This window comes from Danio rerio, chromosome 6 (genome assembly GCF_049306965.1).
Source record: "Danio rerio strain Tuebingen ecotype United States chromosome 6, GRCz12tu, whole genome shotgun sequence".
In the NCBI taxonomy this organism is placed as follows: domain Eukaryota; kingdom Metazoa; phylum Chordata; class Actinopteri; order Cypriniformes; family Danionidae; genus Danio; species Danio rerio.
The window spans coordinates 31,077,000-31,101,942 of NC_133181.1; the positions used below are offsets into that span (position 1 = coordinate 31,077,000).

The window sequence follows — 24,943 nt, forward strand, 5'->3', positions numbered from 1 at the left end:
TGTTTTTATTCCATCATTTTATCACGGGTTTATAGGGAGACAAAAAGAGGACTTCATACAGACAAATGTTCTTGGCAGCACACATCAGGGGAAAGCTGGATCATTGGTTTTCAGTTGGCCACATGCTTGGAACATTTTAAAAACTTTCACAGTAATATAAGATGCCTGTAAATCTTCAAATGAAAACTCATTTGTTAGTGTCTTTAGGGTTTAAAATCTTTAGCTTGCTGGAGATAGTTTTCCCAGAAATTTAAATGTGTTGTTAAAATGCCAGTGGCGACAGTGGCGAGGAACAAAACTTCACCAATTGATGAAAGTGAAGGGAAAAAAATCCTTAAGAGAAACCAGGCTCAGTTGGGCATGATCATTTCTCCTCTAACCAAACTTCCTGCGCAGAGCTGCAGTCTAGGTGTTGGAGGAATTTGCGATTCATATTACGAAAATCAGTTGTTAGTACTCTTTGAGTGTCAGAAAGTAAAAAAAAAAAAATTACACACACATGTAATGCACAACTTGGATACTTTGAGGGTGAATAAATTAACAGTAAATTTTAGGTAAAAATTTTTAAAGGGATAGTTCACCCAAAAAATCTGTGATGATTTGCTTACACTTAAACCGAAAAAAACCGAAAAAAAAGAAAAAGTTTAGATCCAATTAAGTGTGAGTAAATAGATCCATTGAATTGCGACCCATGGGGTCCTATCAAAATAGATTAAAGACACAGCAATAAGGTCAGATGCAGCCGATTGATTTCATGGCACCTTTACAGTGCTCACGTATTTAAATGAAATACAGGCCACAAATGAACATGGAGGATGATCTCTAAGTGGTGTTCCCCAAAATTAAACAAATAGACTTTGGCCTATTGGTGTGTGTGAGCTATTTTGGGTTTGCAAGGTTTGTATATTTATAATCACCTCGAAGGATATTGGGGGTCGCGAGTCACTGGCATTGTTATTTTGGGGGTCGCAGACTGAGAAGATTGAGAACCCCTGTATTAGCTGACATATGAGTGTTCTGCTAATGTATTTACATATTGATTTGTCTTCGAAACACTCTGGGGTCTGTGAATCAGTTTGCACTTAGTGAACAGTGGGGAAGAGTGGTCAACCGTTGACCTTCATGGCCAATCACAGTCATATTTGTTGATCAAGTGAACACAAAATTTTTAAGACCGCAAGAACAGAGATTGTGTGAAAGTTCCCGGATGTGTTCTTGATATCGAGGACACACCAATGCAGACTTGAGCACCAAACTCGCTCTAGAAGTCCCAGAAGGTATTGCGACTGGATGTGGGAAGCATAGCATTTTATATAGATTGTTTATTAAAGTTCAGAGATAAAACTTATTTACCACAGGAGTTTCTCTAAATGAGACAGTTAAAGTAATCGCCATTAAAATTTAATAAAGGCATAAACAAGTTAAGGTTGTTTATTTGTTGAAATTTGTATTAAAATCAGTTTTATTTGTATTGTGCAGCGTATATTTTTAAAGTCTTTATGCATAGTATGTATTGTGAAAAAGGGAAAAACAATCGCTCTATGAATGCAGTAATGTTTAAATAATTTTCGGTTAAAAACATGTGAAGGTCATCTGACCATCAAGAAGAAAGCAGCATTTCATTTGTCACAGAATGCTTTATGTGTTCTCGCACCCTCCCGAGTTCGTTCTTCCGAGGACACCTGGCAAGACCGGTCTTCACATGAATGCAAGTCTGTTCTTTGCGTTCTTGGAATTGAGAAACAGCCAATAATACAATGAAAGGATTAATTAGGTGATGATTGAGCACTGATGATGAACACCTGCTGTTAATAAGCAGAAACACAGAAGAGAAACACAAGACTATCTAACTTTAGTCACAGCCTTAAGCTGCGGTCACACTGGGCTTTTCCTCCCATAGACTTCCATTCATATGCAAGCGAATGCGTCAGACCGGAAACGCAGGGTCATGCGTCAAGTTTTGCAGGTTGTTGCGGTGCAAAGTTCAAGCTTTGTGAACTCTGACCTGCGAAGTCGCATCACTTGATTGCGTGAGACCAATCAAAAATAGACCAATCAAAACATGACATCTCTGGTCAGAAATTTAAAACTTGGAATAATTGCTCGCTTTTTTAAATGTCTAATAAACTTGTTTAATCCTGCCCCTTTTTGCAGCGCAGCATGACAGAATATCGCATGCTCAAACTCTAATGTGAAAGCAGCTTCAGATAAAATCAGCTAAAATATAATACATTGAATCTCTCAAAACAGCAGAGGATCATTAGGCAACTCCACAAGCAGCAGCTTTTCTGTTTATCAACCTGTTTGCCCTTATTTAAAGAGGGACTAAATACTCTCTAAACGGAGTAAATTTTAATCAGAGGATATTGCTGTGTAGCCAATCAGCAGCGTTTAAGAATGTGCTCATCTGTGAAATTCCAGTATCTACTGGTACAGAAGTCAATACTTTTGAGAAACCCACTGAATTGAGAATTGAGTGATGCCAGTTTCACTCGTTGTCATTATGATTTCTTTTAGCTTGATAATTAAAGTGTTCTTAGAGGAGCACTTTAACCAGGCTCCACTTATGTCAGGCAAGGGCAGTCATCAAACATCCAGCCGAACGTGAACTCTAAAGAGCTCGAAAACAATTCTTTTCCCCTTGAAAGCCATGCGCAGTTAGAAAACACGACAGCGAGTGCGGTGACCTCTCTCACAGCACAATGCATTTGATCCTGATGTTTTCCAACTCAGCTGATTTTGTCGTTCTAATGAGAAGCTTTTCCTGCCCTTTTAGCCATAATCTGTTTATTTTCCTTGCTGTCTGTATCGCCACACTTTGAACTTAAATCTCTGAACGGAACGACGGCACAATATAAAAGCCAGATTAGAGTAAAAGCCAAAGCTGTCAACTTTGTCTTTACCGTTGTCAATCTGTCCAGATGTCATGTCGGGACATTTCCATAACCTTCCACACAATGCAAAGGCACACTAATCTGATGTATAAATAATCTGAAATATCAAGCATATAATAGATGGCTTAAGAGCAACAGGCAATGGCCATTTCCTAGCCGCGGTTCATCGAGAGGTCTGTAAGCTTATGTCTTTGCACTTTTGCTTTGTGTCCCTCGTCGCAGTAATCATTAGATGTAATTGAGAGCTGTCATAGAGTTCAGCATCATTATGAGTTCATAATCACTTCCCGTCCGGCCATCCTCATCTCTCTGTGCTGATTGGCTGCTTCCCTACCCGCGATCTGGATTCTGATTGGTTTGGGTCTTTGATTTTCGAAGTAAGGTGTAAAAGTGAAGTCTTTTCACATCAACACAGCTCAAGGACACTTAATTAAGCAAATCTGCCAGCAAACGTTTGATCTGCTTTCTCGAACGGAGGGGGAATTTCATGGCTGCTGGTTCATTTAGCGATTTCTTCAACTCTCTCCATCTTTTCTGATCTTCCTCTCAGTCTCTTTCTCTCACCGTCTCTCTCTCTCTCTAAATTGGGGAAAGGCTAAGCTGGATGATAGCTTGTGTTATTGCTGAGCTTGAGTGACAATTGACAGGGGAAGGATTATTCTCAACTGCTCAACCCCTACAGGCGGCTAAAGCCCCCTAGAAGGTCAATGATGGTTTCAGCTGTCAAATATTCAGCTTTCGTATGTTTGACGTCTCGCTCCCCCACCCGTCTCTCCTGCTCTTCTTCTGGTGGAGGCCGTTTTTCTCCCTCACTCACAAATCAACATTTGCATGGGACCTCGTCAACACCCGCTCAAAATAAACTCTTCTAGGACATCATTAAGGGGCTCACTGACCTTACAAATGTTTTAGTCGATCCCTTTTGGCGTAATTCCTATTATGGCCCAGCCCATTACTATCATCCCAGGCACTATAATGGACTTCAAAATTGTACATGCTGTAAACACGGTTAATTATGTTAATATTAACTGGTGGGTGTTAGACTTCACATTTCAGTCAATCACACACTACTGTTTAAAAATGTTTTGATTTTTTAAAGGACTCAATGCTTAATTCAGCAAAGATGCATTTAATTAAACATTAAATCTGCATATTAGAAAGATTTCTCAATAGCATGACACTGGAGACTGGAATACTGTTGGTCAAAATGTTAAATATTTACAATATTGAACATCCATTTAACAATTCACTATTTAAATCAAGGAAAATATTATAAATTATAATTGTAGTATTAATAAATAATATAACATTACTGCAATGCTAGTATTTTTACTGTATTTTACTTAAATAAGACCCTTTTTGTTTTTATTTATTTAAATAGTGTGTGTACAGGTGCGTACATATTTAAAACATTGACTATCCATTTAACAATTAATTATTTAAATAAAAAAAATATATATAAAATTATAATTCTAATATTAATAAATTTTAATAATGTTACCATATTAATATTTATATATATATTAATATTTTTTACAGAATTTTGCCTAAATAAGAACCTTTATATATATATATATATATATATATATATATATATATATATATATATATATATATATATATATATATATATATATATATATATATATATATTGTGTGTGTGTGTGTGTGTGTGTGTGTGTGTGTGTGTGTGTGTGTGTGTGTGTGTGTGTGTGTGTGTGTGTACCACTATACTTAATTACTATGGTGTAGAGCTTCCTTTTTGCAGACAATACAGCATTGGTTTGTCTTAGAAATAACAGATACACGTCCTGTACAGTGGCCAGAAGGATTTTAAGTCATTCTACTTGCAGAATAGTGGCCAGGTCACTACTTGATGCTAAAGGAGGAAATCGTTTCCTGACCAGCTCCTCCAAAACACCCCAAAGTGGCTCAATAATATTTAGATCTGGTGATTATGTAGGACATGGGAGATGTTCAACTTTACTTTCATTATCATAAAACCATTTACCAGTCATGTTGTGTATACACCATGTGTATTGGTGCATGCTACAATTTTTTAAACGTTGTGGCTATATGGTCCTACAGAATAGTAGTCCTTGGCAGTGACATACCCATCTAGCACAAGTATTGGGCCTATGGAATGCCATGATATTGCAACCCAAACCATCACTGATCCACTGCTTCACTCTAGGCATGCAACAGTCAGGGTGGAATGATTATTTTGGGCTTCTCCATATTTTCTTAGATGTGGGAGAACAATGAACGTGGACTCATCAGAGAACAGTACATGTTTCACATTGTCCACAGGCCAAGATTTTTGCTGATGGCACAATTGAAACTGACATTTGGTATTGACATGGGTGACCAAAGGATTGGCAGCCCGTCCAAGTATATTGACCCTGTGGAGATCTCAATAAACAGTTTTGATTGAGAGTTGAGAGTTATGCTGTTTACACAGTATAACTGACAAAATAAAGAAGATAGTACTTATCCAGTCATAATTACATGTTTATTTTATTATGTTTATGTTTATTATTACAATGTTTATATCACAAGTAATTTAACAAAAATATGATCATACCTTGATTTTTTATTATTTAATCAGGACAGTAAGGTCGGACTTTGCTGAGACAAAAGTCTTGTTACTTAACAGAAATAATGTACAAAAGTCATGGTGCAGTGGAAAAAGAATTAATTTTGTGTTTGACTCCCATGAGCTTGAACAACTGCATATCTGCAATGACTCATTAATAAAGTCATCTGTAATGGCAAAGATAGCATTCTTGCAGGTCTCCCAGAGTTCATCAAGATTCTTTGGATTCATTTTCAGTGCCACTTTCTTCATCTTACCCCAGACATGCTCAATAATGTTTACATCTGGTGACTGGGCTGGCCAATACTGGAGCACCTTGACTTTTTTTGCTTTCAGGAACTTTGATGTGGCGGCTGAAGCATGAGAAGGAATGCTCAAATGTCTTGACACCTCAGGCTGTTGGTGTTGCCATCCACTTTGCAGTTGTCTCGCATGCCCCCATACTGATTGTAACCCCAAACCATAATTCTTCCTTTACCAAACTTGACTGATATCTGTGAGAATCTTGGGTCCATGCTGGTTTCATTAGATCTTCTGCAGTCTTTGTGTTGATTGGGATGCAGTTTAACAGATGATTCATTGGAAAAATCTACCTTCTGCCACTTTTCCAAATGATCAACTAGAAGTCAAGTTATTATTTGTTGCTCTTACAACTGAGATCGACAAGACTTTTGTCAGGTAGCATACGTGATCATGTGCACGTGTGTCTGCTTATGCATGCATGTGTGCTCATGGTGCGTGTGCATGTGTGTACACACGTGTTTACGGTTTTTACTCATTTATTATTATTTTATTTTATTATTAGTTTATTATTATTTATCTATGCCGTCACAGCTAAATTCTCCACATCATTTCTTTAGTTTCAGTGTCACATGATTTCTTAAAAATCATTCTGAAGTGCTGATTTTAACTGGTGTTTGTTGGAAGCTCACATAATCAATAAGTAGATGAGGACTAAAGGCTGCTCTAATGGCAGGCTGCATAGCGGTAAGTGAATACAGGGCAGCAGCATGTGTTTCAGTTGTTTTACACAAGTGCAGTTCCTCTGCCCTGCGCTCACACACACACACACACACACACACACACACACACACACACACACACACACAGAGTATAATCTGTTCCTGGAGAGTAAGTTCTTTTGTCAGTGTTAGCCGGCAGCAAACAGCCGATTCAGCTCTGCGTGTCCCAAATAGTGCTGAACTCTCATAGCTCTCTCCAGCCCCTCATCAGGAATCTGGGAGATTTAGTTAGGAACGAAAAGCTCTATTGTAGGAAACAGAGACAATATAAGTCCTGTATCTAAAGATATACAGACCTCGCTGACACTCATGATTTGACACCGTCTAGAAACACAGATGTTCTTCTATGGACCACTTTGAGCACTGAAAGCACGTTGGTTTCATTCTTGACAAGTGCATCTCATGCTTGTGACCTTGTTGTTTATTGGCTTGTGAATTTGAAGAGTGACAAGCCATTAAACTGATTGACAGCAGGGTCAGTGTAGTTTAAGAGGTTCCGGCTACAGGATGACAACCTTCCCTTTCCGATGTTCAAGTTCAATATTGAGCAAAAAAAAAAAAAAAAAACATTCAGGCTTATGTACAGAGCAGATGCTGGCCATTAAAAAATAGACGAGGGCCTCATGAGTTGTGCAGTATTTCCCATTTGCTCTCTTGTGGATCGTTTTGAGGGTATTCTTGAAAGAAGAACATTTAATGATAATCAACTTGAAAAGTGAACTTGAGGTTTTTTTTTTTTTTTAAATGATAATTTGTTTTGCAGCCGGGCATTATTTGAAAAGGGGAAAAACAAGACATTCTGTGAGCTACTGTAGCTGTATCTTGTAGAAAACTCAAAATGAACTTCAGGTAATGTTTATTCCTGACAAGAAAAAAAAACAGCTTTTATTATATTTGCAGTATGAATTAGCCTTCCAACATTTTCAATTGTACTTTATACTTTAATGTATAAATGTAGCCCCCTAAATTATCAGCCACTGTTTATTTTTCGCCAATTTCTGTTTAACGGAGAGAAGATTTTTTTTTAACACATTACTAAACATTATATATATGTTTATATATGTTCATATATATATATATATATATATATATATATATATATATATATATATATATATATATATATGTGTATATATATATATATATATATATATATATATATATATATATATATATATATATATATATATATATATATATATATATATATATATATATATATATATGTTTTCACAAAATTTACAAATAGTAATGTATGGTTTTTTTTTAATAAAGATATTTATTTAATGAAATGTTAACTGTTTTCTGTTATTTTATTGCTAGAAGTATTTATGTTTGGTCATTGCATTTACAATTTACAATAAATTTTTATACAGTTTGCAATGCTAAAATAATATAGATCTAATAGATATTCTATTATTAGAATATAGACAATATAGATATTTCTTCATCATTTCATTATCCTTATCATCATTAAATGTAGCATTCTCTGTATTTTAAATTTGTATCTTGTTTTTAATATTAAATCTGCAAGTCATACATCTATCGGGTAATCTCACACTTTTTCAGCATATGATGTCAATGGTTTGTAGTTCACAGTACATTCTTATTGCTACCTCCAAAACATAAAACCTCCCCAGAATTAGTAATATCAAAACATAACAATGTATAATTTAATAAGAACAGTTACTTGATCACAGTTTAAATTTTGTATACATCTACAGTAAGGTTAGGGTTCGAGTTATTCTTTTAATTTTTTTTCCATAGATAGTAGAATAATCTTAGTAAACATCTAAGCTTTGTATACTGAGATGCTGTTTTTGAAGTTTATTTTAAATGTGGAGCATTTCTACAAAACAACTCATTTATATATATAAAATGTATGTATGTATATATATATATATATATATATATATATATATATATATATATATATATATATATATATATATATATATATATATATATATATATACTTTTTATCTTATCTTTTATTTTATCTTATTATTATTATTATTATTAAAAACAGCATTTATTCTAACTGAAATAAAACAAACAAGACTTTCTCTAGAAGAAATATTATTATCGTAAATACTGTGAAAAAATTCTTGCTCTGTTAAACATCTTTGAGAAATATAAAAAAAAAAAGAATGAAAAATCACAGGAGGGCTAATAATTCTGACTTCAACTGTATATACTTTAGTTATGTAAGAAAAGCATAATCAATGCTGTCATTTCAGTGCCATCAGTTGAGTGTATTGATGCGTGGTCTGCTCATGCTCGACTGTATGCTGAATATCTACAGAACTTCTATCAGAGTGAGTGTGGTCACAATATACATCCTGTTGTGCTGTGCTTTCAAAATCAAACTTCTTCTTATAAATGTATTTATGTAACTTTCTAGCTGTCTAGTAATGTAGAGGATTACCTCCTATACTCTAGAACTACAGCACACTGCCCTCATCATGTTACACTCCTGTGAAATACTCTGAATGTTGTGGATGGATGGATTGTTCAGTGCGGATGTGTTGAAGGATTGTGCTGGAAACTGGAGAAGGGTTCGGAAACACTGAAGCCACTTAGGAGCTTCCTGTCTTTTTAGGAACATGAATATGCATACTTGGAAAGAGGCTGAGTTTAACACTTAAACCACAAGCATGTGCACATGACTAATTTATAATACAGTGACATATTTTGTGGCTGTATTATGCCATTGTCTTTGCAAAATAATGTCTGAATCCATAAAAGGGTTAGTTTTGGTCATCAACTTTGATGCTGAGGTAAGAAACAGCACTTACTTGGGATTTCTCTAAATCAGAGGAGGGCCAAAGTTGGCCCATGGACACCTTTGGTTTGGCCTGCCATCTCATCTAAAAAGAGAGGGAGAAAGATAAGGAGTTGGTTGTGGCGAATTGTTTTTTTTTTGTTTGTTTTTTTTTTAACAGAGATCTTCATTTCAAATTTAACGTACCCATTTGTTTCATTGTTTAATTGAGAAGCTACAACAAAGACAACTAAAATTAAATGTTTCATAGGAAACAGGCTTTTAAAATGTAAAAACTGTCACTTGACAGATAGAGGACAAAGGCAGGAGCAGCTCAACTAGTGTATTCTGTATTGAGCTCCATTGTGTTCTAAATGGGATTGTTTATGTTTTCACTATAAGTTTATTATAAAATGTTAAAAATTATACTGCATTATAATTTCATATGTTTTAAAGCAACATTTTGTAGTTATTTTTAAATAATAGGTAAACAAATGAGCAAATATAATGTAATACAGTTTGGTATATTTAACTTCAGCCCACAGCCCTCAATTAAGTTTGATTTTTGGCCCTTTGTAAGAAAAGGTTTGGTCACCCCTGCTCTAAATCATCAGGCTCAACTATTTACTAGTAAGTCTAACTTGCCACTGGCTTCTTGTAAAAGAATAGCATGTCCTTGTAAACTGCAAATGAGTCTTTCAGTCGTTGTGTAATCACCGAACACGTCTGTCACATGTGTCTTAGTGTACGCATTCATGTGCACATAAATATAGTTTACTTTAAAAATACAAAGTTCTGGCGTGAAACTCTATGCACACACAGGCAATGAGTTTGCTTCTCAGCACTTTTAAATGTCTCAGTGTTGTTTTACGCCATGGATAGTCATTGTTGTTTTCTGGGAATCTCCTCCACCCTAGATCCACCTGTGTTTAGATGTGTTATTGGGGTTGCATGTACCATATATTATGTTTGCAGCAGCAGTTACAGTGTATTTTCAGACTGCATGTCTGTGAATATACTGACAGTAGCAAGTCTCAGTACTTTCTCTGCCTTAATAATCACAGCAGCAGCGTAGCAGATCTATGCCGCCAAGACCAAACACATCTACATTGCCATATAAATATTCATTTCCAAATTATACATTACCATACTACATTTCTCAGAGAGTTGTGATGAAATATGCATATTTTAATATTTAATGATGATTGTGATGCATTTATGGATTTCATTCATTCATTCATTCATTCATTCATTCATTCATTCATTCATTCAATTAAATTCCATTACATTACTTTACAGTTAATTCCATTATATCACACTATATCCAAACCTACTAAACCTAAAACCTTCTTAAGAGTAAAATTAAAGAAAACAATAGAAGCAGTCAGAACAACAAAAAAGCTATAAGGTATACTATGGGTGACATGTACACAAGTTAAGTTGTTGTTTATGGAAGGGATAGATGGATTTATGGATGGATGGATGGATGGATGGATGGATGGATGGATGGATGGATGGATGGATGGATGGATGGATGGATGGATGTGATGCAATATATACCAGAGGAGGAATAGTTGTGCCTAACTGAGCCTGGTTTCTCTCAAGTTTTTTTTTTTTTTTCCACTTTCATCAATTAGTGAGTTTTGTTTCTCGCCACTTGTAAAGGTGCACATCAATGGATTTGCTCTTCAGTGGTCGTACTTTCAGCAGTGAAAATTTAACCACACTGAACTGAACTAAACTGAACTTCAGCTCTGAAAACTGGACTGACCATTTCAATTTATTAGAACTTCTATATTAAGCTACTTTGACACAATCTACATTGTAAAAGCGCTATAGAAATAAACATGAATATAAAAAAATCTAAAGTGAAGATGACGGCATCTAAAATATATTTAAACAGCACCATGATTACTGATATAGTTTGAAAACTGTTTGTGTTGCCCTATTGGTTTTGTTGAATCTAATGATAATACTTTTTAGGTTGAGTAAAGCATATCTTTTGTTTCTGTAAACTCATCACCGTAGAATTATATGTTCTATCTGACATTTTTGTAAAAATTTAGTTATTGACATATTCTTATTAAATGACAACTTATTTACTTTAGGGGACATTTTTATCAGTTGTTTACATTTTAAGGCCTTTTGTTTAAAAAACAAATGTTACACACATACTGAATGCAAAAACTTTGAAACTCAATATCTCAAAATCATTCAGAACGCAGGTAGAACCTTATACTTCCAAGGTGACGAACTACTAATGACAATTTGTCCAAATTTTAAATAAAATTGTTGCCATTTAAATGATTTTTTCACAGTCATCAGTCATGGCATTTACAGCAGTGCATCTAATACCTGTTTGGCATCCCAAAAAAATTACCTTCTTTTATGCAGTGTGACTAGATCTAAATGCCACCATCTGAAGAGGGTGCAGGCAGAGGCTAGGAACACACTTTTTAGTTAAGTGTGAAATGTGCTTGTTTCATTCTATAAACTGCTAATGACATTTTATCTGAATGTAAAATAAAAGTGTCACATAAATAGCCTTCTTTTATCCATTGTGACTAAAGCTAAATGTAAAAAAAAGAGTGAAAGGCGGCATGTTAGCGACATACAGTAAAACATATGTATTGGGTTTTTTTTTTAAACAGTAGAGTTGAATTCAGAATTATAAGCCCTCCTGAATAATTAGCCAACCCCCCCCTCCCCTTTTTTTCCCCTATTTCTGTTTAACAGAGAGATTTTTTTCAACACATTTCTAAACATAATAGTTTTAATAACTCATTTTTACCAACTGATGTATTTTATCTTTGTCATGATGACGGCACAAAATATTTGACTAGATTTAGGCAGGTTAGGATAATTAGGCAAAATGTATAAAGATGGTTTGTTCAGTAGACAATCAGAAAGAAATGCAGCTTAAGGAAGCTAATAATTTTGATCTTAAGATGATTTTAAAAATTAAAAACTGCTTTTATTCTCGCCAAAATAAAACAAATAAGACTTTCTCCAGAAAAAAAAAATACCATTAGACATATTGTGAAAATGTCCTTGCTAGACATGGTTTGGAAAATATAAAAAAAATAAAAGCAATTGTAAAAGGGAGCTAATAATTCTGACTTCACCTGCATATCGCAAAATTTTTGTGAAAATCAGTGACTGGTAGTGTTATTTACTTAAAGATGTTTTAGCGATATATTAAATGGTTAGAAAAACAGAAACAGGTCAATTTTACCCCATGGCAATTGCGGTGTTAAATGAGTTTAAATTGCAGCTCGTGTGCTTCTTTCATCTAATTTGAAGTGAATTTAATGCTACCTTACAACGAAGCGGACCCCGAAATCTATTTGCGGATGCTTTGCTGACAGCTTCTCACCTTGTCGGTGTAAAGACAGAATTCCTCTGCTCTAATTTAGCTGATCTGTCTGGTTAATGATACTCATACTCAAACCTTGTGACAGGTGATCAATTGCATTTTTTGGCACAGCATTTGTGAGATCTAAAATTGGTTGGTTATTGATGTAGCAGTGGGCCTCCACAGTAGGTCTCTGGTTGCTGAATGTTTGAAAGTGTAAAGGTTAAAGGAGCAGTTTGACATGACGCTGGAAGGCTGTCTATGAATCGGGTTTCAGTTCTCTCTCTCATTCTCTCTCTTGCTGAGCTGCTGCTCTCCAGACCACCCATCATATAACACCAGCTTTTCACTTATACTAACCTGTGTGTCTTGTAAAAGTTGTGTTGTGTTTCATGTCCTTGTAAACCTCAAGTGACCCTTTTCAGCTGTTGTGTAATAGACAGCAAGGTCTGTCACTTGAGTATGTCAGTGTACACAAATATGTATGTGTATGTATTTACTTATTATATTCATAAAAACCATCACTAAAATTGAGTGAATAAACCAAAAATACTATATGTACTGTAGTATTGTTGCTTCATTCATTCTTCCATCACAGTTTTCACAGAAATACACAACTATTTTCAACATTTTTTTTCTATTTTCTGTAAAACTTTGATGACATTTCAAACAAATTCAAAATAAAACAATTTTCAGCAATTTTTGCATAAAATAAAACATTTTCAGACATATTTATATTCATTTTACACAACAATATTTTCAGTTAAGAGATGTTGGAAGAACTCTTTTATTTTATTATTGGCCCTGGACCACAAAACCAGTCAAAAGTGTCAGTTTTTGAAGTGAAGTGAGTATTGTCAAGTATTGTAACCAAGGCTTGACATTAACACCCGCCAACCTGCCAAATACGGGTAGATTTCAGTGGTGGCGAGTTAGACAGACACTCCCACTAGCCACTTGGGCTGGTTGAAAATAATTTTCCTGAATAATAATTCTTAAAAGCAAGGTTCGACAATAAGGATGGTCCAATATGCATGCAAAGGCGATCTTAGAATTGAGAAGCAACACGAATGACAAAAATAATTGTGTTGGCGCAAGCAAAAGAAAGCTGGTGAATAGCGAATGAGAGGATGCTAACAGCTGATGTGATGCACGCGACTGTTTAAAACGTGTGCGTGCTCCCGTTTCTTGCGTGAAGCAACCGTGCCTAGGAACGCAACTGATGTGATCGGTTCTCTTTCAAATAGACTCGACAAAAAGTAATAAACATGCACCCACAGTCTTACTGCTTTTATTATATGCTCCAGATGTCTTTTTGTAAGTAGCACCGGTTGCTTTCTTTGAATAGATTATTAGTGGGTCTAATGTTAACCTTGTGTTTGTGATCATCCTTTTATTATCACACATTTTTTTTCCACCTTCTTTCTTTTGCGTCAATATGGTTTTACTATAATTTTTTTTACAACAGCGTTGCTTTAATGGGACATTAATTCCATTAATTTCCCATTTATATGCAGTTAACTGGTGATCTGGGACCTTTAGCCAGGACAGATTACTGTGCATATGTTTTGTTAGATAAAAAGCATAATATACAGCATTTTTTTTTTTTTTTTTTGCTTGTTTACAATTTAAACAAACTTGTTATTTAAATTTTGTGGCTAAGAAATGAATCATTATGTTTGGTGTGGTCAGAGATAAATTTGGTAAATTCTTAATTTTGAGCTCTGAAAGTTCATGTGAAATGAAACCTAATTGTAATATTATGAAACCATGACCCATTTGCTCATGATTATCGAGCAAGCTCATACACAACGTAAAAAAAGTGAAATGAAAGAGGTGGCATGTGGAGATAACACAAAATTTATATCAAGTAATGTTAGCAAGTCAAAGTCATATTTATGTAGATAAAATATATTTTCCCAACAATAATAGTGTGGCTAGTGAAAATGCCCGGTGGCTTGTACTGTTGGAAAACTACTAGCTGCAGTGGCTGGTGATCAAAAAAATGTCAAGCCCTGAGGGTAATCCATATTAGAAATTGGTACTCTGCTTTTTACAAAATTTTTAATTCTTGCCAAGACAAGGAATATAAGTATTGAAGTATAGTGAGTATTGTCAAGTATGGCAACCCTATACTCAAAATTGGTCGTCTGCTTTTTACTCAATCTTCAATTCTTGCCGTGACAAGGAATATAACCTGCAGCCTTTCGATTACAAGTACAACTCTTAAAATTGGAAATTGAAATCTGAGGTTTCAAAAAATCTGAATAATGAGAAAATCACCTTCAAATTGTCAAATGAAGTTCATACCTATGCAAATAATTATAGCAAATATTAAGGATCGGTTTATTTTGGTAGGGAAATTTACAAAATATCTTCATGGAAGATGATCTTTACTTAATATTCAATGTTTTTTTTTTTTTGTCGTAAAAGTAAAATTGCTAACAATTCTATATGCCTTAATCCTTCGTGCCATAGATTTAACAAGGTACTGGAAATATTCCTCTGAGATTTTGCTCCATATTTGCATGATAGCATCATGCAGTTGCTGCAGATTTGTCGGCTACACATCCATGATGTGAATCGTCTGTTCCACCACATCTCAAAGGTGCTCTGTTGAATTAAGATCTGGTGACCGTGGATGCCATTTGAGTACAGTGAACACATTGTCATGTTTAAGAAACCAGTCTGAGATGATTCAAGTTTTTTGACATGGTGCGTTATCCTGCTGGAAGTAGCCATCAGAAGATGGGTACACTGTGGTCATAAAGGGATGGACATGGTCCACAACAATATTCGTGTAGGCTGTGGCGTTGACATGATGCTCAGTTAGTACTAATGGACCCAAAGTGTGACAAGATAATATCCTCCACACCATTACACCACCACCAGCAGCCTGAACTGTTGATACAAGGTAGGATGGATTCATGTTGTTGACTCCAAATTCTGACCTTACCATCCGAATGTCGCAGCAGAAATCGAGACTCATCAGACCAGGCTAAGTTTTTTACAGGCTTCTGTTTTCCAATTTTGGTGAGCTTGTGTGAATTGTAGTCTTAGTTTCCTGTCCTGTGCTGTAGCCCATCTGCCTCAAGGTTGGACGTGTTGTGTGTTCAGAGATGCTCTTCTGAATACCTTGGTTGTAATGAGTGGTTATTTGAGTTATTGTTGCCTTTTTATCAGCTGGATTCAGTTTGGCCATTCCCCCTGACCTCTGGCATCAACAAAGCATTTGTGCCCACAAAATAGCTGCCTACTGGATATTTTTTCTTTTTCTGTAAACCCTAGAGATGGTTGTGCGTGAAAATCCCAGTAGATGCTCAGTTTCAACTGTAGCAGATGTCTACATGCCTAAATGCATTGAGTTGCTGCCATGTGATTGGCTGATTGGAAATTTGTGTTAACAAGGAGTTAGTCAGGTGTACCTAATAAAGTGGTCTATGAGTGGACAGGACTGGTTTTGTGGTCCATGGTGCTACATTGTTGATTACATAATATATATTTTTTAAAAAGTTTGTTGTATTTCAGTGTTCTAAGCTCATATCATACTATTAGCTGTGAAGAAAACTCCAGTCCACTTTGGCTGTTGAAGGGAACTTGAGGTCAGTGTCTGGATGTTTTGTAGAGGCCACAAACTGCTGACAACAGTCCTGCTGCTGCTTTCATTTGTCAGAGTGGGCTCTCGGTATATCAGGCCGGCCGTTAATAATAAAGCACTGACACTCTGCTGCTCCTAGAGCGAGCACTGCCGGCGCACTAAATTACAGCTCCGATCAATACCTCTCCGGCTCTTTCTAAGAGAGACAACGCTGCTCTGCCAATCAATCTGCATCTATATTGTGTGTTTTGTTTGTCAGCAATTTCAGAATGGAACACAATGAGACTTGTAATCAGTTACATTATTACACAGCGTTTGTTGTGGCCAAGGAAGTCCTCAGATGAGCCAAGAAATTGCTTTTGTTGAATCAGGTTTAAATGAGGAGTTTGTGTATTTAGTTCTGTCAATCATACTTGTCTTACAGTGCACAGTTTAATATGGAAATTATGAGAATACATATTTAATGACTTACCTATGAAATAAGAATATGAGTATATACTGTATACACTACCGGTCAAAAGTTTGGGTCAGTAGGATTTTTAAATGTTTTGAAATAAGCTTATCCTGCTCACTAAAGCAGCATTTTCATAATCAAAAATACCGTAAAAATTGTGAAATGTTATTGCACTATATAATTAATGTTCAAAAGTAGTTTATAATTCGATTTAATCATTTATTCCAGTGATTTTATTGATGAACTTTCAGCTTCATTACTCCAGTCTTCAAAGTCACATGATCTTTCAGAAATCACTTTGGTATTATTATTATTATTATTATTATAAATGTAATAATAATAAAAGTCATGATAAGTGAAGTAATAATTTCATTTGAAACTGCATATGCTAAATAATAAATATTTAATAAATAGTTATTTAACATTGTAACTTTTTTACATTTAATAAATGCTGTCTTGATGAACAGAATAATAAATTATTATTTAATAATAATAATAATAATAAATTATTTCTAAATTATTAAATACAATTAATAATAAAAAAATGACTTCAAATTTTTGACCGGTAGTGTATTCTGCATTCTAATTTATATCTAATCATATCTATTCTAATCACAATCTTAACAATTCCTCAATATATGGTTTCCATTAATTTGTAGTTCATTTGAAAGTTTTGCATCAAATTCCTCTAGTCCATAACAACAAGTTTGCTATTATTATATTTTTGCCAAAACTTAAAACTTTCAATTCCTGAAATGTAGTGTGTAGTGTGTGATGTCAGCTCTGAATTTGTAGTCATTATTTCATTCCAAAATGTCACGTGCTTCTTCAAAAATAACTCTAGTAGTTTTACTTTGCTGCCTTAAGGAACTTTTTGTGACTGGAAACCAAAACACTTTCAATAGAAGTCAATTAAACATAATTTATGTGAAATTAAAATCTTTTCTAATAGAGTCAGTGCCTTTTATGTTACTATTGATCTGGTATTGCTCTTTGCTTGAAAAAAAATAAAATAATAAAAGTGTATTGTCGTGTAGTGTGCAGTTTTTAAATGATTTCCTTTTTTATAACAATAAAGTTAGGTATAAAGAAATAGAACAGTGAAGAAGATTCGGTGCAATTCTAATTAGGATGGGATCATTTTGACAATAAAAAAACTAATAAAAAAAAACATAAATGCTTTTATAAAGCACTTTTTATTTGTTTGATTATCATGTCCCAAATGTAACAAGTTTCTTGTCATGTACAGTAAAATTAAAAAATATAAACGCTCATAAAACAGGTTGCATATGATCTTTATGTCTCAAATGGGCGACACAGTGGCCAGTACTGGTTTGCAACTGGAAAGGCATCCGCTGTGTAAAACATATACTAGATAAGTTGGCTGTTCATTCCACTGTGGCGACCCCTGGTATATATATACAGTTGAAGTCAGAATTATTAGCCCCCCTTAAAATTTGTTTTTCTTTTTAAAATATTTCCCAAATGATGTTTAACAGATTCAAGAAATGTTCACAGTATGTCTGATAATATTATTTCTTCTGTAGAAAGTCTTTTTTTAAAAGAATAAGAAAAAAGAATAAAAGCAGTTTTTCATTTTTTAAAAGCCATTTTAGGGTCAAATTTATTAGCCCCTTTAGTCTACAGAACAAACCATGGTTATACAATAACTTGCCTAATACTAAGTTCATAGAGTGTGCCTAAAATGCGTTCTCTACAAACAACCAAAGGCACCTAAACTTGGTCACATTATATCTATTTAACCCCTTACTTTCCTGCAGATAAGTGTGTTTGTGTCTGTCTGTACTGTACGCTACTGTACTGTCCTGTCTGCATAACAGTGACCCCTGCTGAGCTCCATCTCTTACAGCAGCACCTGTCACTTTCCAGTCCTCATCATGCTCTACTTCCCTCTGTGCCGAACCGCACTGTTTTAATCCTCAGTCTCTCATAACATTCCCTGTGTGTGTGTGTGTGTGTGTGTGTGTGTGTGTGTGTGTGTGTGTGTGTGTGTGTGTGTGTGTGTGTGCGTGCGTGTGTGTGTGTGTGGGTGTGGGTGTGGGTGTGGGTGTGGGTGTGGGTGTGGGTGTGTGTGTGTGTGTGTGTGTGTGTGTGTGTGTGTGTGTGTGTGTGTGTGGGGGAGGGGGGGGGGGGGGGGGGGTGGGGGGGGGTAGACAGGAAGCCGGCCTGTTTTGTCTGTGGAAGAGATAGTTGGCGTGCTGGTGTTTGGACAGGAGATAACCTTCAGACCCGCAGTCAAATGATCCATCATTTGCCTAGAGTTTGTTGGGAAAGATTCACTCTCTTCATGCCGAGTAAATGATAGGGAATCTAGACCAGAGAGTCATGAGGAGGAAGTGGACGAGAGAGCTAGGACATTGATTTTTAGGTGTGAACCTGTGTAGATGTTCATTACGCTCCCAGCCAGTGTTTAAATATAAATAAATGACACCTTTACTAAAGGCGTAATGACCGGCAATTACAGTCACTCTGAAGGAACACGGAATGGTGTGTTCAAATCAAGGTTGTTTTAGTAAACGGAAACCAAGAATAAAACTATTGGTCAAAAAACATTTTCGTTAAATATAATAAAATTAAAAAATCACAATAAATGAAAAGCCAAAACAATAACAGAAATATGGTAATCACAATTATCAACAATAAAAGACAACAGTTTTCAGAAACGTGTTTAAATCGAAGTTATTTTAATAAATGGAAAGGAAGAATAGAACTATTGGTCAAAAAACAGTTTTTTTTTTTTTTTTTTTTACTGAAATAAAACAACAAATTCACAATATAGTAAAAGCCAATAAAAATAATTAGCAAAAAAATATATATATTTTCAGAAACAGAAAGAACTGTGATTTATAGACGTACCTGTAGATTTCGTTTTTATGGCCAATTACATCAGTCAAGAGTATCATTATAGTTATATATAGTTATATATATATATATATATTTTTTTCCTATAATAAAATAAGCATGTTCTCACTAAAATGTAAACTAGGCATGTTTTACTACATACACAAAATTTAATGTGTTTATTTTAGTCTTAATTTTTTGTAATTTTTACTTTTGTTCACTTAAGTTGTATTTGTGTGGTTTCGCATTCACTGTCTGTTCAAACAATTATTTGATTTTTAAAGTAAGCATTTGTACATGAGTTAATGTAACCTTTGCAAACATTAATCTGTGCTTTGGTCTTTACTGCATGTGTTCCGTTACCTCTGCTAAACTAGAATTTTTTTGTTTGTTTGAACTACTTATTTTAAATGAGTTGAAACAATTGCAAAGGTTTTTGTGGGGATGACTTAAAATTTAATAATTTCTTCTTGTGTTATGTGTCATAGTTTACAACAACTGATACCATGTTTACGAGACCTCACGACACCATCGCAGAAAGTTTTTTTCACAACGAGTTCCATTACATGAGTGACACTGGGTAATAGGAGCACATAGTTTCTCAGTTATATCAGCGGGTGCTGCTGTTAATGTGGCATAGTTCACGACAACTTATACAATGTCTAAGACACCTCACGTCACCATCGCAGAAAGTCTAGCATGTTTATTTATTTTTTTCTCGTTCTTCATGAAGAGTTACCTCATGTGGATGACACTGGGCAATAGGAGCACATCATTTCTTGGTTATATCAGCGGGTGCTACCTTTAATGCGCCGGTCAGGTAATCAGTAAATAGGCTTCATATTTACTTATAGATGAGTCACGGGTGGATAAGGTCAATAATAGTTTATGCAAACTTTAACTATCTTTTCTAAAATGCTAAGGCGTTTTAAGCAATTTTATCTGACAGACTGGCACAAATATGCAGACATCTTCATTCTCACAACGAGTTTCGGAGTTCTCTCATCCTTCCAATGAGTTTGTTCCTCTAAACTAATGTGGGAACATGTTCGGTGCCGTTAATACATTGCAAAAGCATTAAAATTTTTCTTTAACAGTGAAAACAGTTCAATGTTGGCTTCTCTGAAACTGTCAATATTTCAGTTTAATTTTATTTAGGCTAGATTATTAATTTAACAGACCAACATAATCTTATAGCAAGTTGTGTTTTATCGCTGAAGCACATAGCGGACTGGTTTTGAAGCACTTCACCTTAGATGTTATTCGTTATAGTTGTTTATAGATAACATTAAAATTAAGATAAAAATTATAACAAACGAATTTTCTAAAAAATAATAATAATAATATATATATATATATATATATATATATTTATATATATATATATATATATATATATATATATATATATATATATATATATATATATATGTATATATATATATATATATATATATATATATATATATATATATATATATATATATATATATATATATATATATATATATATATATTTATATTTATATATATATATATATATATATATATATATATATATATATATATATATAATTTTTTTTTATATATACAAATTATATTTTTGTTTGTCCTCCTCTACTCCTCAACTGTACTGGCGGATGATTTGTTTCGGTCTGTGGAAAATAAGGATTTAATGAATGCTTCACTGTAATTGTTGTATCACAAACCTCTTTCTTATATTTGCTAGTTTTTAACATATCATTATTTTTTTAATTTTGTCATGCACGTCTGATTTTTTCCTTGTTGCTGATGTGGTTTAATTTTCTCCATCTCACTCACCGCAAGTTCAGGCGATGGAGTGTTTAATAAGCAACCCTGGCAGGAAAATATGTATTTAGATTTCAAAGAAAATATCTTTAACTTTTAAGGCCCAAGGTGTTTTTAAACATGCATTTTTTAAATTCATTTTTGCTATTTGGGTTTATTGAAACCCAATTAGAAGAAAATGTAAGTATCATCTTCTGATATGATGTACTTTTAGAGAAAAATTATGTCCGTGTATGTGGACTCGTGGTCCGAATTTAGAACACTTTTTCCTGACTGTTTTTTTAATGCATATATTTAAAAAAACAATTTACATGTTTTGACTATCAGAGAGTAAAAATCATATTTCCCCCAATTCGGACAGTTGAAAAAATGTTTAAGATATTTCATGTGCTGCAAAACTGTTGCAGCATGACACTGTGTGTCTGAAACAAAATGTAAAACATTCAAAGTATTTTAAATAGCCACTTAAGAGCTAAAATGTGCTGTCCACGTATGTGGCCACTAAAGCCTTAGGACTGGGGTCACCAATCTTGGTCCTGGAGGGCCGGTGTCCCTGCAAGGTTTAGCTCCATCTTGCCTTAACACACCTGCCTGGGTGTTTCAACTATACCTAGTAACCTTGATTAGCTAGTTCAGGTGTGTTTGATTAGGGTTGTAGCTAAAATCTGCAGGACACCAGCCCTTCAGGAACAAGTTTGGTGATCCCTGCCTTAGGAGGTTAACATTAAAAAGCCATCATAAGTTTAATGCTATCCATGTAGTAACAAATGCCCCCTAAATAATGTAGTTATTAGTTGTCAGCAAGCATCAGTGTTTATTGAGATTAAAATAAGATTTTTAAAAATGCAATTGAGATAACATATGTCCTCATAGCAACACTTGTGACTGCTTTGGGAAATAACGCTTGTCGTAGACGTCACTGGATGAATAATCATGAAGGAAGGTGTAGTCTGGCGCATCTGTTACCCATGACAAGTCAATATTTTATCAAGACAAAATCCCCTTAATCGGACAGTGACTTTCATGAGACAATGAAATCAATAAAAACAATAAAAATCGTGTGATCTGACAGGGGCTTTAATTGTTATGTTCAATCTACCTAAATTTGGAAAAACGATTAAGCTAAAAATCGTTTTGTGTTGGGACATGAAAGAACTGTGTGGAACCCAGCATATATATATATATATATATATATATATATATATATATATATATATATATATATATGTATATATATATATATATATATTTTATTTTATTTTTTTTTTTTTTTTAGAGTGTATAAAAACTAAATAGACATGTTCGCAAAATGAAAACGAAACTAAAACCATCAATAAAACAAGCTAAAGTTTACAGGAAATTTTGTATCAAAATTAGTTTTTTTTTTTTTTAAATACCAAAAACTGTAATACTGGTTCAAATACATTGTTTAGTGTTTTCTTTGCTAATTATAGCTCAAATAAAAAGAGAAGCGCTAGCTGTCAGTTTTGCTCCCCTCTGAGCGTTGAACCCTCGATGAACATCTCTTATCCCCCGTACACTAGCTCTCCGTGTGTCTTCCTCAAGCTGGCTTTCTTCTTCCAGGGCCGCTCTTAGCACTTCAGATTTGCTCTTATCTGTTAGCACGAGATGTGTCAGTTCCCAAAACCTGACCTACTTTTATACACACAAACATACACGCTCACCTCCGTCACGCAGCAAGATGAGCATCATACATTACAGGCTCCATACGTCAAGGCCAAAGCCATTTTCTCTGAGCGCTGCATTCTCAGATGCTCGCCGTGTCGGTGTGAACTTCCAGTAGTAAAAGTTCCTTGATCTTTCTTTTTAATTATTATCAATGCTGTGTTTTCTCTGTTCGTACAGCTCTCCGTCATCGCTGTTTCTTTCTTCAGACTTGCCTGTTGTGTTTTTTTCCCCTCTTACTTTTTAATTAGAGCTGAAAACAACATGACCCATTTTATGGAGAGGCAAATGTATATTTTCTGCGTGTGTATGTGTGTGTGTTTGTATTTGTGTGTTTGCTAGCTCTTTTCTAGGTGGCCTTGAGCTTGTTTTCGCTTCTGTTGTGTTTTCTTTGCTCTGCTCTACTGTCCTTTGCAGGTGTGTTTTATTTATTTATTTATTTATTCTTGCAAATTTTCAGTTAATACCTCATACAAGACAGCAACACACAATAGAAAATCTGCAGTTATATTTTAAAGGATTACAAAGACATTATTTTGTAGCTCATAAGTTTTGGAGAGAAAAAACACAGGAGCTGGGCAAGGATAAATGTTACTAGTGTACCTGCATTTTCTCAATATTCATAAAGAGTGTCATAGTCATCAGCGATCCAGCCTGTGCAAATCGCTGGTAAATACACAGATCGCTAACGGACAAAAAATCCGCCATTACAAAAACTACAAGATCCAGTTATGCACCACACGCACATACACCAGTTCCTGATCCCATTTGATTACACTCACAGCTGAAGCTGCTCAAGGAATGATTACTGGACTATTTATGCAGTACAGCACGCAAACACACAGAATATGATGAGTCTTGTTAAACAGTTTTGTCAACATTACAATGGCTAAGTCAGCAAATCTTTTGCTTAAAATGTTTCTTTAATTCAATGTTTCTTAATAGACGTCTGCATTTATTCAAAAGTAACATGTTATTTGGCTGTATTACAAGTGCCTCAGTAAAAATAACATAGACTAATAATCAAAAAATACCATTCTTATACCACAATATCAAATAATAAAAAATAAAGTTAATTGTTGGTAAGACTTTAGTTTAAGTCACAATTCATGCTATTAACTACTGGCTTACTTGCCTATCATTAAGGTATTAACTGTTGATTATTAGTTATAAAGCATGATCTTATTCTGCATCCATAATCCTAGTCAAAACCTAAACCCAACTTTTAATAATAATTATTATTATTATTATTAATAAACAGCAAATTAGTAGTTTACTACGTAAACTATTACTGTAAATTGCAACCCAATATAAATTGTTACTACTTTTTTTAATATATCCATATACATTTAAAAGAAGTACTTTTGTAAATTGCTTGGATTTAGTAGTAAATATTTGGATTTAGGGGTCAAGTTTTGTAGTAAAAATGAATAACAAACATAATTTTCGTTTATCCGTTATGTGTGGATCTTTTTTTATACAAAGTTTTAGAATGTACAAAAATCCTTTTAGAGTAAAAAAAGAAATAGATTACATGAATATCATCAAGATATTTGTAAATCACACCATTTCACTTATCATATTACAAACTGAAAACTTATAGTATGTGACATTTTATTTTATTTTTCTATTTTATTTTATGACTGTGACACATCAAAACAAAAAAATAAAAATGTAAATATTCATTTATTCATTCATTATTTTCTTTCCGGCTTAGTCCCTTTAATAATCGGTGCTTAGCACAGCGGAATAAACTGCCAACTTACCCAGCATATGTTTTACTCAGCGGATTCCCCTCAGCTGCAACCCATCACTGGGAAACACCCAAACACTCTCATTCAGACACATTCACTAAAAACAATTTAGTTTACCCAATTCACCTGTAGTGCATGTTTTTGGACTG

At 34.3% G+C, this 24,943-nt stretch overlaps 1 protein-coding gene and 1 long non-coding RNA gene across 23 annotated transcripts in view; one reads left to right on the plus strand and one right to left on the minus strand.

The window, feature by feature from the left end:
• The window catches only part of lpp (LIM domain containing preferred translocation partner in lipoma), a 497,264-nt gene that overhangs the window by 379,648 nt on the left and 92,673 nt on the right, over positions 1-24,943 (plus strand).
• The window catches only part of LOC141386288 (uncharacterized), a 174,157-nt gene that overhangs the window by 59,340 nt on the left and 89,874 nt on the right, over positions 1-24,943 (minus strand). The gene's annotated exons all lie outside the window — the stretch shown is intronic.